General features: G+C 43.0%; 1 protein-coding gene across 12 annotated transcripts in view; it reads left to right on the top strand.

The window, feature by feature from the left end:
* The window catches only part of HIVEP2 (HIVEP zinc finger 2), a 142,988-nt gene that overhangs the window by 30,338 nt on the left and 99,128 nt on the right, over positions 1-13,522 (top strand). For all 12 annotated transcript variants that reach the window (XM_082307890.1, XM_082307883.1, XM_082307884.1 and 9 more), the window contains one exon: positions 6,476-6,581. The gene's annotated coding sequence lies outside the window, so the exon portion shown is untranslated. The remainder of the gene's footprint in view (positions 1-6,475; positions 6,582-13,522) is intronic.

Below are 13,522 nucleotides of genomic sequence, written 5' to 3' on the forward strand. Positions count from 1 at the left end.
ATCTGCCTCTGGATTATGGTGATAGTTGCTGTCTACTTTATTCTCTGTCAACTGCTGCCACTCTGCTTGCAGGCTACACTGCGATGCGTAGGTTGTATGCCATGTAAAGAAGGAGGCAAAAGTCTTGGTAGATCATAGAAACATAGAATTGTTTAGGTTGGAAAAGACCTTTAAGGTCATTGAGTCCAACCGTTAACCTAGCACTGCCAGGTCCACCACTAAACCATGTCCCTAAGCACCACATCTACATGTCTTTTAAATACCTTCAGGGATGGGGACTCAAGCACTTCCCTGGGCAGCCTCCTCCAGTGCTTGACAACCATTTTGGTGAAGAAATTTTTCCTAATACCCAGTCTAAAACAGACGATAGGTGCATAGCAGCCAGCAGATCTGGCAGTCCTCCAGGTTAGCACAGAAACTGCCTCCTGCACAGACCTTGTTTTTCTAACTAAGGACCAACCAACATGCTCTCATACAAACAACGATAAATAAATTGGAGTCTTTGCAGGGGACAGCTCTGACTGAGAGAAGCTGGAGAAAAAAACTGCTGGCAAAAGTTATACTGAGGCCTTTTCACATAAGTGGCAACATCAGAAAGAGATGAAGCTGCACAGCTGTATGAATAAATGTGCAGAATCTGAAACTCGCACTTCTGGCTCATCCATCACATACCATCCTTTTATAGTGCGAGATGAAACGTCCAGCACCAACTTTAAGCTGCCCTCAGCAGACGCACCATTACCTTCTGTCTCAGTGCACGGCCGTAATCTCATCCTGAAAAATAAGATTTTACCTTCCACGTACACGTCTGGAGACAGCTTGTCAGAGCAACATGGTACCGCAAACTTATCCTGCTTAATGTCAGCTAATTAAATTCATTTTTGAATATAGTACTAAGCCAATTTAATTCTGTCTTTCAGAGCCTGCAGAGACAGTTGTGACTCTCAGATGGGTTTCTGTCTCTGATTAGTGATCAAATCTCTTTGTGCTTTTTTAGACTGACTCTCCGTCTGTCTTTTTCTGCGTGTCTCGCACCTGTATTTGTGATATTAGGGAATGGGGTGTTTCCTCCCATCCTTTCATAGCCCCAGCATCTACTGTCACATTTGGCAACATACTCTGTTTAATGACTTTTGTTCTCTGAAATGAAAGTTTCATTACTGCTGCTGGAATAGAAATAGAAATTATTGTGAAATACTCTTGGTGTTATATTTTGATTTCAGAGGTGGTTTTTCAAAAGCGTTGATCTTTGGAGGGATGGGTATTCGAGTGACCTTCTAACTCTGAGCTTGTATACCAGCCTCGGGATGATCATCCACATCACAGTCCAAGTGCAACAGCCTCCAGTAATGTTTACTGTCTGTCACTCTCAATATATTTTGTGATCACTAACATTCATGAAAATGAGGGGCAGAATTAAAAAAAAATTAGTCAAAAAAGAGAAAGGTCAAAGCAAGTCATAGAGTGGAAAAGAACAATACACTTGATTAATTAAGTGGTGCTGGTGGAGTGTATCATGCCAGAGACAATGTGATGAGTATTTTTTTTATTTTAAATGCCCTCTGTGCAGGTTATCAAAGAAAGTCAAAGGAAAAACATTGTTTGTCTGGAGATTTTCATGCATTATTTTTTCTACAGCTCTGGCATGTCCTTCACTCCTTTTGTGCAGCTTTGTGCCAGGGAGTGCCTTTGATCTGCTGTTTCTAAATCCCCTGGCGCTGTTGGACGGCAGATCGGTGTGTATCACCGGGGAACCTCCTGCTGCAGTTTGCCCCCTGTTTGCAACTGCATTTTCTTTCTCTCATTCTCTTCCCGCTTCTCCTCCCACTTGTTGAGGCGGCTTATTTGTGTTTGGACGTTACAAGCTGTCGTGGTTTAACCCCAGCCGGCAACTCAGCACCACACAGCTGCTTGCTCATTCCCCCCCGGTGGGATGGGGGTGAGAATCAGAAGAGTAAAAGGGAGAAAAACTCATGGGTTGAGATAAAGACAGTTTAATAGGTAAAGCAAAAGCTGCGCACGCCAGCAAAGCATGGGGTTAAACCACGACAAGAGGAAAGGAGAGGCAAGTTTTTTCAGATCATTAATTACATTTTTTCTTTCATTTTAAAATATATTTTTCTGAAAGGTTATTCACAGGTATCTCTTTTTGAAATTAGTAGCTGTAGTGTTTTTTAAAAATTCATAATAAAATATATGTATCTGGGGAGTTTTTTAGGCTTAATACTTAGATCTGATTTTAGTAAACAATGCAAAGCCTGTATCTAATCAATCTAAGCATTTGGTTTAGATACTTTGTCCATTTTTTAAGTCCTTGTTCATTTTTCAAATGAGCAAATGGTATTTATTGAAGGTGGAGAAAGAATTGCCAAAACCCTGCTAAGTCCTAGAGCACAGCAGTGGTTTTATAGGCACTTTCTAAATACCTGTGTTTGTAAGGCCTTTTCAGCTCTGTTGGTGTGAATATGCTGTGTACATTAATATGAATATTTATAATGCAGAAGATTGCGTATTTGCTTCTTCAGTGCTGTACTTTGTTGTAAGAAAGGAGTTCTTGGGGTGAGAGAGTAACTTATCTGTAGTTTAGTATGTATAAATACAGTTTTAGGATTGTCTTAAGAGCGATAGACTCAGTTTTGAGAAGTGATGGCACGCTTATGTGCAAGTAGGCTGGCAGCAAAAATTATGTTTCAACTTCCGTTAATTTTTCTAACTGTGCCTAATGTTTGCATTTCCTTAAAACATTGCCTGTGAAAATGAAGGTCTTAATTGATGGCACTGGAGATTACCACTGTCTAGCCATAGAAAATAAACAGTTTGGACAAGAACTGTGTGTATTTTCTTACAATTCTCTCTTTCTGTAGACACTATATTGATTTGTATGTTTAGTTCCTAGTCTTTCTCCCACCAAGATTTTAAGTGCTGGGTCCCCAGTGTATTCCTGTCAACACTAGGTGTTTCCGTAATTGCTTGAACCACGTACTTAAATACTTCACATATAATTTCCATTTTCAAATTTCACAATGGCTTCCATGCTTCTGCTTCACCTAGAAAGACTTTGCCTTTGCCTTAAAGAGGCTCTATTAGGACTTGCAATTTCTAAGTGTATTTTGGGGACTTTGGTGTTTCTTTCTCACTGAAGGAAAGGCACTAGGAAGTCTCTGCCAGAAAGATCTTTGTGAAAGATCTTGAAAGTTGTCAGGTTCACGAGTAGTTCAGTCGACTTAGTAGCTGCTCCTTAGTCCCTCCTGCTCTGCCAGAAGTGGCTTGTTTTGAGCAGTTTTGGCTTTCTCCTACATGGTCTCTGAGATCCTCAATCTTAACTGTGAGCAGAGAGGCAGAAAATGCTGAAAATGGGGCATGACTTGTCACCTTGAAAATCTGGACCATGGCTTTGACCTGGCCAAAGAGGATTAAGACTCAGTGAAGGAATCTGAGCAAAAGGGAATCAAACGGAGAATTACAAACTCATTTGCTACAGGACGCTGAACAGCAGGACGCCAATGGTAGCTGGTGATGGCTACCAACCTCAGTTAGGTTTGAGCTGATTAGCTAGAGATGAAAGACTGCATTTCACTTGGTTCCATGTGTTGTGATATATTTCTGTTCATGATGTAGCTACTTTGTGGTCATTCTTTTTGATTCATGTGGTGATTTAGGACTTGTTTTAAACTGTTCATTTTCCAAGAGTACCATTAACAGGCAGCAAGAAAAAAGAAAGGAAAAATGTTTAAATAAATTATTCACGTGAAAAGTTCTGGTAGTTTTTTAAAAGGTAAATGAAGTGATACAAGGTAAATGATAAGGTGCAGTCATTAGGGACAGATTGATTAAATGACTCCAAATAAACCTGCGAAGAGAAAAAGAAGGAGTTGCATGTCTTACTGTGTTTTCCTGTTGAAGCCAGCTGGCCATGTTTAGCAGCATCCTTTTGTGGGGAGGATGCTACAAATGATTTCTCTGGGATGGAAGATTCTTTTTAAGCCTTCAATGGGTTGAGAAAGAATTGCTTTTGTAGGTAAAGCAGAGTTACTAGGAAGCAAAATTTAAGCAGTTCAACAGAATGGATCTATCTAACACTCAGAAAAATGTCTGTTTTAGGGAAACTCCTGTATAACATCAGGCCTGGATGTGAAGAGTTAGGGATGCACGTTCCTTAAAAATTCTAAGTCTACTTTGTAAGTTAAAGCTGTCCACCAAATCTAGATAATGCTTTCTTATTCTTTTATACCTATGTGTATCTGGGAATGCAGATGCCTGGTCATCTTTTGGCATTTCTGAACACGAGGGACTGGTGAGCCCTCTGTGTGTGTTTTCTGGCAGAATTCCCCAGGCAGGTGAGTGATTTTCACACATTCGTGCTCGGTTTGTTAGGTCAAAAGTGCTGCAAGTTTTGCAGTGTTTCAGCCCTACTGCGAGCGCCTGCAGCCAGCCGGTTCAGCTCACGCCGGCTCCCCAGCCCGTCCGGCGGTGCAGACCTGCCAGCGTGCGTTTGCTTGGTCCTCCCTATGTCAGCCAACGCGTGCACTTAACTTACCGGTTGCCCCAAGCTGGATTCACGGACGTCAGACCGCCACGAGTTTCCCGGTGAGCCATTTGTTGCTTGAGCAGTCAGAGGTGGCTGTGAGTGAAAGGGACGGAGCCGCTGCTGGGGTTACAGAGTGGAGGCGGGTGACTGAGTGGGATGGTGCCTCAGCCAGCGTGTTGCAATTAGGCAGCGTAGGGACCCCCCCAGCCCCGGCACAGAGCTAGAGGAGCTGCCTGCCTGCCGGGAGGGATGGAGCTCTCCCTGATGAAGGGGAGCACTGCTGAAATCCCGGCAATGGAGCACGGTAGAGCACCGTGCCTTCCGCCAGCCGGGGCTGCCTCTGGGTGCTGTTAGCAGCCACTGCTCCGCCGTCTTCCTCACTACTGCTGGATCCCATGCTGTGGCTCAGCAACTCACCTACGTGTCTGGCATTTCAGTATGCATATACTTAAATATATGTCCTCTACTCTGCGCCGATTCTGGTTTTTTTCTTGTATGGGTATGTTCTTCCTGACTTAATCTTTACCAAATTTTACGCTTGTTATTGAAGACCAAATACAGAGTATAGGAGACACTGACTTGCTTAGGTGGCAGCAAATGAAGACGTACATGGTGCTAGTGAACTGCGTGATGTTGTGGCTGGCCAGTGAAGCCTAATAAAGGCAAGAGCCAAGCCACTTTGGAGGTATGAAGAGTCAAAGAAGCATTAGAGTAATTGCAAAAATGTAAACTGTGGCTAAAATCTAAAAACATAATTTCTTTAAAATTGTTTGTCATTTACCAGACTTCCCTCCTGAAAACCTCTTATGCTAGGATGAGATGCAGCTTGTAGAGCAAGAGGAAGATCAGTTTCTGTTTGGGGAGGCTTGATTTAAAAAGATATGACCCCAGCTTTATCTCTGATGTGACTTCTCATCACTGTGGGTGTGTCTGTATGTGTGTGTGTCTGGGTATATTTCTGAGTATCCTGTAAGTCCCACTATTCACATTTTTGAAATAAGGAGAACCCAGTTAATCTGCCTTCTGTATCAGTAACTATGTTTTGTAGCTTTATTCACACCCTCATGCGTCGCAGGATGAGTCAATACAATTAACAAGCAAGAGTTTCTTGTTTCAAACACCTATTTACAGGGATACACAGTCCAAGCGAGTGTTCTTTATTTAATGCTGTAGACTTTTAGGTTGCCTGAACCTATGTTTGTTTCAATCAGTTGTGATTTTACCATTAGTTTTAGTAAGAAAAAACTTTTTCAGCTCTTAAATTGAAAAGTTTGTTGCTTGCTGCCATGTGTCTTGTCATTGGAGACAGTGCTGCTAGTACAAGCTCATTTTCCGTACCTGCGTTGGTTACCTACAGTATATATCAAAATATTTAAAACCAGACTCACCTATCAAGTGACTTGAAATGATCACATGATTATAAATAAGGTGATTGTAGTCACCAATAGGAAGGAAATGCTTTTTTAAGAGCCTTTGATCTCGAGAGAATAGTTCATGAGGGAGCTCCAATGTTGTGTCTTCCTCTACACCAGTGATTTTCAATGTTAAAAAAAAAAAAAAAAAGAAAAAAAGAAAGGTAAAGCCAAACTGACAATGCATTGGTGAAAGGAATTACGTGCTTGTCAAGGACCCGACAAATGGGAAATCTGAAATTCTGTATCTGTCCTCCAGACCGTTACAGCTTCTGCATTAACGATGAAAACTAGTTTTCATTGCTTTGATAGCATGCCTGAAATCTGGTCTGGAGCAGTGGGCCAAACCAGTTTGGCTACAGCAGGAAACTTTTACTTGCAATTGTGAACAGCAACATGTTTTCTGTAAGCCTAGGAAGAGCACAGACCCTGTTAATGCAGAGGAGGAATATGTGAAAACACAAAAATCTATTAGCAGAGCTGAACATAAACCTCTGAATATGATGAACTTACTATCTGGATTTGTTGTTTTCAGGTGCGACCCTCTTCTGATATGTGATCTACAGCGAGCTACTTTGAATTGTACGATGACAATGTTATCACTGCCACATCTCTGGGAACCAGTTATTCATAACTATACGGTATGTGAACGTCTGCATCTTACATTAACCATTGCTTGTTGGAACAACGTGCTAACAATAACACGAAGGTGCTAAAAGTCATTGAAGTAAATGTTAAGCCACATGTACAATCACTTACACTGGGCCATTCCAGCAGATGTTTCTCTGCTAGGCCTGTTCGGTATGCAGAATAGTGAACTGTTTTAACTTGAAAATGTATTTATTTACAGGCATTGGTAGAAACATTCTACTAATGTTTCCTTTCGATGAAGTTATGCTGGTACAGTGATGATATGTAGATATACAGACTATTATTCTCTTGCTCAAGCAGGAGGGAGAGGTAGCAGTAGCGTGAAGGGTTCTGTACTTTAACTGTATGGCTGCACTTAAAGCAGTACTATTTTTGTATTTAGGAAAGGTCTTTAATTGCTTTTCTCCTGCATTCCATTTTCAATTTCTGGTCAATCTAAATTAGATTAATTTCACACACCAGTGAATCCCTAAAGAAGTATAAATTAACTCCATTTTACCAAACTCAGCCAGATGATGGCAGTTATTCCCTTGATGTTTAGCTTTACATCACTCACCATCTTTGACCAAGTTTTCAATAGGAATTCAATCCATATATTGAGCCTTTTTTCCTCACCCTGTATAAGGAATTGGAGACTGAGACCCACATCTAGTGAAGGGAGGCTATTTAATTTATGGCCTATGAGGCCAAAAATGTAAGGTCACTGATAGCTGGCATGTTTTTCTTTTCTACTGTTCTGGCTTGAAATCGTTAACACACACTCAGGTCCTGTAAAATCATGAGCAAACTGGTTTTATGAGAGTGGTTACATCATTGTTTTATGTTCTGAAGCAGTTTGTAGCACAGCACATAACTGTTAGCATGGAGCATCTTCATCTGATTTATGGCTCCGATGCAACTCCCACTGAAGCTGGTGGAAAAACATTTCTTCGTGCTGATGTGAGTTGAATTGCACTGCACGTAACACCTGAGACTTTTGTTTAAGTAATGTTCCCTGCATGGAATTTTTTTTTACTGATTAGCCACTTTTTAGAGATTAAGTATTAAAGATATAAGCATAAAACAGAATTACAAGGAAATGGATTGCCAAAATAACCTAAAAGAGGACTCAATTATTGAAAATGCTTGTCTAGCTTCAAAAGTTATAAAGCGATGAGGAGAGATGACTGTTTGCTCCAAACGTATATATCCGGGTTTAATGTTCTGTATTTTTATATACAATTTTGAAGACAGTGTTTGTCAGAAATGCGAACGATTTGCTGCTACATCAGTGATGTGAGAGATGGCAAGCAAGATAAAAGTCTTACAGGGAGCGGGGAGAGAAAGGCCAATGTAGTGTGTTTTGAGAGAGCAGTTCACAACTTGAGTAACTTGTGCGCGGAATGGTGGAGAGGTTTCCAAGTCTGGCTGGACTCTGGGTCAGTTTGAACAGAAGCTCCCATAGGTGACATCTCCCACTGAAGTGAGAGCATTGATCCTGCTTGCGCTGGCAGGGCTTCCAGCACGCCTGTGTAGCCACCCTCAGTAATCCCTCCTGGCCAAATACCATTAATACAACCCTTTGCAGACTTTTTCTATGCATTTGTTCAGATGTCTCCTCTATCGTCCATATCTAAGCTCCTTTTCAGGAGGGATATAGGAATAATAATCTCTGTTGCTCTTGTTTCTTCTGAGTTGATTAGTTTTTAAACGTTCAGAATTGTTTGTTGTTGATAGGTTTTTGTAAATAAGTTGTTTTGCCTGTGTGTGGGAGCATTGGTAATGGAAAGCTGGTTTGAAGAAGATGAATTTTATGTTCTGCAAGGGCAGAGGTCTGGAAAGGACCCAGCAGGCCAGCTGGCCTGCTTTCCTGCCGTCACAGGTATCGTCATGAAAAGCATGAATGCGTCTTGGTTGACATTTTCACTTTTTTGATGGAATGCGGCTTTTTGCCAGTGGAGGGGACCTCTCAGAGAGCTGAGGGCAGGTGGCAGGGAGAGGCAGTTGTCAGAGCGGTGGCCGCTTGCAGATCTCCATGTTCCCCGGGCGCAAAGAGCAAGGAGCCATCTCGCTGCCGTGCTTTTAATGAGCTGTAGAGCAAGAGATGCTGTGTCTTGCACCTTGTGAGGCTTCTTCTGATATGTGGTAATAACCTTCACGGATTTGCCATCTACCCAAATCAAAATGAAATTTCCTTTGGTGAATGCAGGAGTCAGAAGGAAGTGAAGGTTTTCATGTTTGTTTTTCCGTTTGGGTGTTATTTTGGTTTTCCTCTTTTGCCAGTTCTTATATAGCATTGCAGACATTTCGGGAAACTAATCTGCAGGAGCACAGCTCATAAAAGATCGGTCTGCTGGAGGACGGGGCTCTGCTTATTACAGAAAAGCTTCTGAGACAGTCACAGCTGAAAAGATTACACACTTCCACAGGAAATTAAATTTGATGTAATATGGTGAAAGAATGACAAAATAGAAAGGGCATATATAACGTATTTGTGATTATTAAGTGGTAGAAAAATGAAAACTTGAGATCCAATAAAGTGCATGTAATTTAGATAGGGATACAAAATTCCCAATAGTTTTTTAAAAATTTGGCCCTCCACTTTCTTTTGCCTTCTCTTGGTGTTGTTATCTCAATGTGGAAAATAATTAACGTCTTGTAAAATTATGTCAACTTTTGGGCATGTTAGATTATAAAGCATTTAAAACAAGTTTCAGAGCAGTCCTATGGAGTCCAGTTAGGTTGCGTTCTTCAGCAGAAGGTGCATAGGTGACACCAGACTGGGAATGAGAGGCAAGAGCTTCCTTCTTTGCTTCATCCTCCCATGTGGACATGCAGTGCTGACAGAGGGGGGAGCTTTCCTTCCCCGTCTGCCTGTGCCCCTCCCTGAGGCGCAGTGTGGTGCTCAGTGGTGGGTGGAAGTCCCAGCCCCATCCCAGCCGCCGACTGGAGGCTGGCATCTCAGGTGCGGTCAGGCTGCCGACCTGCTGGGGACCGCTCAGGTTACACACGTGCTGAAGAGATCTGTTGGTACCGAGGTCCTTGCTGCTCGCCCAAAGCACGGGCAGGTGACGTGTCCCCTCTTCCTCTCCTCCTCGGGGTCAGCGTAGGTGCCGCAGTGGGCCGGGCTCTCTCCTGGTCAGGTGCTTCATGGCAAAACGTAAGGTTTTTTTTCAAAGGGTACAGTAATAACTTGCAACATTTTAATAATTTTTCCTATGAGATTGGGTTACCTGCAATTGGAAAGAATAAGCAGCACTCTGGCAGATTTAACTTTATTAACCATCATAAATCCTTTCCCTTTTGACTCTAATCAGTCCCTGGAGTCCTTTTAATGCTCTTGACATTGCACTGGCCTTTCATCACAGCACAATATACATTTTCCTGTAACTAGAAAACTGATGGCGAGAGCCTTACGTAAACCTGAGTTAGTGGACGCAGCAATGGGGATGTGCGACTGTCGGACGCTTGCTGCTGGTGAAAGGAGGAGAGGGAGCTTATTCTGCCAGCACAGCTCTTCCCTTGGCGGAGGGAAGGAGAGGGGACCTGAACACGCAGGCGCTCGTGGGGTCTAGCGTGCACCCGCTAGCGCCCAGGAACCAGCCGCTTTGCTCTGGCCCAGACCGACATCGGTGCTTCTGTGCCTTCTGCTGGCAAGCTGGGGGACACCGGGGGCCAAACCCTGCCACAGAAAGCCCCTCTGTGAGCAGTCCCCAGCCCATGTCCCCGGGGCAGTGAGCTGCTGGAGCTCACGAGCGGCCGGCAGGCTGACCCAGCTGCCGGGAGCTGCGGGCCAGGAGGAGGTCGCTTGCGGCACAAGGACCGGGCAAACCTGCTGGGATGGAGGCGCTGGGTGAATGGATCTTTTCTGTGCTGGGGACAATGCTAAAAGGAAGGAGTGTTACCAGGTGGTCGAGGGGCAGGCACCTAAGCAACAAACACCTTCTTCATGAAATAGCTACCTGTGTTATTGCCTTTCTGTCCAGCCCGTTGCACAAAATCCTCTGGAAAGCGAGAGGGGAATTCCCCGGTTGGTAGTCTGTCTGTCTCTCTGCTGTCCAGGAATTCATGGGATAGAGAAAGCATCCCAAGAATCTGCCCCTGTGTGCAGGGAAGCTAAATTCCCTCCTGTTTTTCCGTATACACAAGTCAGCAAGTTTCTTCAGCAAATGCTTTAATTTTAAGCTTAATACTGTGTAAATATTTAACTTTGGACAAAAAAGCCTCAAGCTGGCTTCAGACCATGGACTGGCTTCCAGCTGTTTCTGCAGGTACAGATCCAATGTTTACGTACATGAATGATTATTTGTTTATTTATTTATTTATTATCGTAATCTTTTTATAATGAATTGGACATTTGTGTACCCTGTTTTTCCTTTGAACATAAAAATCCATGTATTTGCAATGTGTGTACAGATATTTTCAGAAGCTTTGACAAAAAGCTCAGATCTGCTGAAGCTAATCACTGTAGGCTGAATCCTTAGATGACACAGAGTTGTACTGACTAATTTTTTCTCTAACTGAAGTGCCCAAAGCTGTGCTCACCATTGAAAGACCACCAGGTGTGGAAAGATCTGGTGCCTTCTGCAGGAGCTTTATACTGTAATTTGGTTGTCCGGACAAATGGGTACAAAAGAACATTCGGAAGGAGCGTTAAGAGTGTTAGCGATAAATATGTTAACTAGGTTTCAAAAATCTGCTTAAATGCTACCTTGATGTATAATACTTTGCTGTATCCACATATATTTCATATACGGATGCTTTCTCCAGCCCTTCTCTCAGTTGCTGCATGCCTGCAAACCGCCCCTTATTAAAAAGGGGAAGTCCATAGTCTTGTGGACCTTCTATAATGTGCTCAGCGTGTGAGCTATTGACTTCATGAAGACAAGAATAACTATGTCAAATGTGTTTCATTTGCATGTGGCAAGACAGAAAAAGCAAACTCTGTGTGAAGACGAGCAGACAAGACAGACACCGAATGCCTTAAATACTAAGGGAGTTAATGCTATGCAGTGATTTTGCTTCTGTTATAGGAAGTGTAAGAACAGTATGCTTCCTGGCGTACATCACCATCTAAACTGCAAAGGTTTCAGTTCCATGGCAACACGAAGAGCCCGATTGTGCTGAAGGTGTATGTATTAATGCATTCAGAGTGAGGGGTTGGGAGTGAGCTGGGGAAAAATAAAACATGCCGAATGTTTCCCATTTATTTATTTATATATAAAGTAAAGCCTTTGTTCTTAGAAAATCAGAACTGACATGAATACACCTGCTCCCCCCAATTCTCTCCGATTCCTTTTTACATGTTTTTTTCTTGGGCAAAAAGCAAATGAAGAGGCTGTTTTGTTGGTTTTTTTTTTAATTAGACTGTAAGTGCAGCAGCACTTGAATGTTGCAAGAAAATGCTATTAATTCCTGAGACTGTTGTGTATCCCTGGAAAGAAAGACTTGGGGGGGGGGGGGTGTATTTTTTCCAAGATGTAGTGCTTTACAGAGCAGAGTGAAGCAGTGTTTGTGGGTTTTTTTATTATTATTATTTTCCTTGATCTTTTTGATCTGCCCTCTTTCTGCCTTTCTCTACATCCACTTCCAGTTTCCCCCAGCTCCCCTGGCTGAGGAGCAGGAAACAAGACTGAGCTCTGTTTCCTGACATCCAAAGAAATATAAAAGTACGAGGAAACAGTGTATTTTGTTTTGCCAGCCGACTCAGATTCGCATACCCACACTAGGAAGGCACCTGCTCCCAGATAGGGTCAGGAGTTACCCTCTGGAGCAACTGGGCAATTGGCCAGGGAATAACCGAGAGCTGATCATTACGTGTTTGATCTGCTCGGTTGGCTGAGTGAATGTAGGATAGGGGATTGCGACAAATGTATTTTGGTCAGGGTGAAGAACTGTCGAAGGCTGGTCCTGCCAGCTGTGCTGATGGGTGGATGAATTGCAGACTTCCAAGGTTTAAAGTCAGGCTGGGCGGTGGGGAAGCCTCCAGATGTTGGTATTTCTGAGGCTAACAGCAGTGCTAATCTGGCATGGTAAAGCTGACAGAAACTGGCAAGTTAAACTGGATTTACAGCTGCTGTGCATTGCTAAAATGGGCAAAGCAGCCAGAACATATCAGTGGATCTGGCCTATAGATTTCAGTGAGGTTTCTCTGTTTAACTGGGGAGAGAATATAACTCTGCAGTTGGAAGTTGGTCAACTGCTCTCCTCCTGCTGTGCCAGGAGGAATAAAATTCGTCTCTCTCTTATCTGTATCTTTTTTTTTTTTTCTGACTAGCAACAGGAATATTTTTTTCTTAAAAACAAGGCTTGCTTTCATTGAAGTGGGAACCCTGTCTTCAAGATTGTACTTGGGGGAAATTTGTCCTCGTTCAGGACACCAGTGCAACATGGGTAAATCTTTTCTAAGGGAATAAGTAGAATTGAAATGATGAAATGACCCTGTCTTGGCATTCCACAAAGGGGTGGATTTCACCCTCAAGCCAGCAGGACTGTAAAGTAAGCAGGTGTCAGTTTTAAACAGCCACTTTCTGAGGGAGAGCAGCACTGGTAAGCCTGAGGCACTTGCTAATGCTGCATTTGGCATTCTCAAATTTGTTGTTGCTGTGGCTTCTGGTTTCTGCACAGCCCCCCAAAACAAAAAAACAGACATAGCTCATTAAATACTAGCATATGCTTCCCAAATTATGTGGCACCTTCATTTTCCTGACATTTGACAAAAGGACTGTGCATACAACCCTGAATGAAGAGGAGGAATCACTCCAGCCAACAGTGTAGTAAGGGAGGTGACGGATTCCTGTGTAGGTGTCCCGATCTGGCATAACCCTCCAAACAGGCTAGCTGCTGTTTGCAAGCACCTTCCCAGTGGAGCACCTCATTCAGCTTGGCAGGAAGGATGAAGAGAAAGCATCAAGAGGAACATCAAAGAAAGAAGAAAAGGAGGAGAGAAATC

The sequence above is a fragment of the Platalea leucorodia genome (assembly GCF_965183815.1).
Source record: "Platalea leucorodia genome assembly, chromosome: 3".
In the NCBI taxonomy this organism is placed as follows: domain Eukaryota; kingdom Metazoa; phylum Chordata; class Aves; order Pelecaniformes; family Threskiornithidae; genus Platalea; species Platalea leucorodia.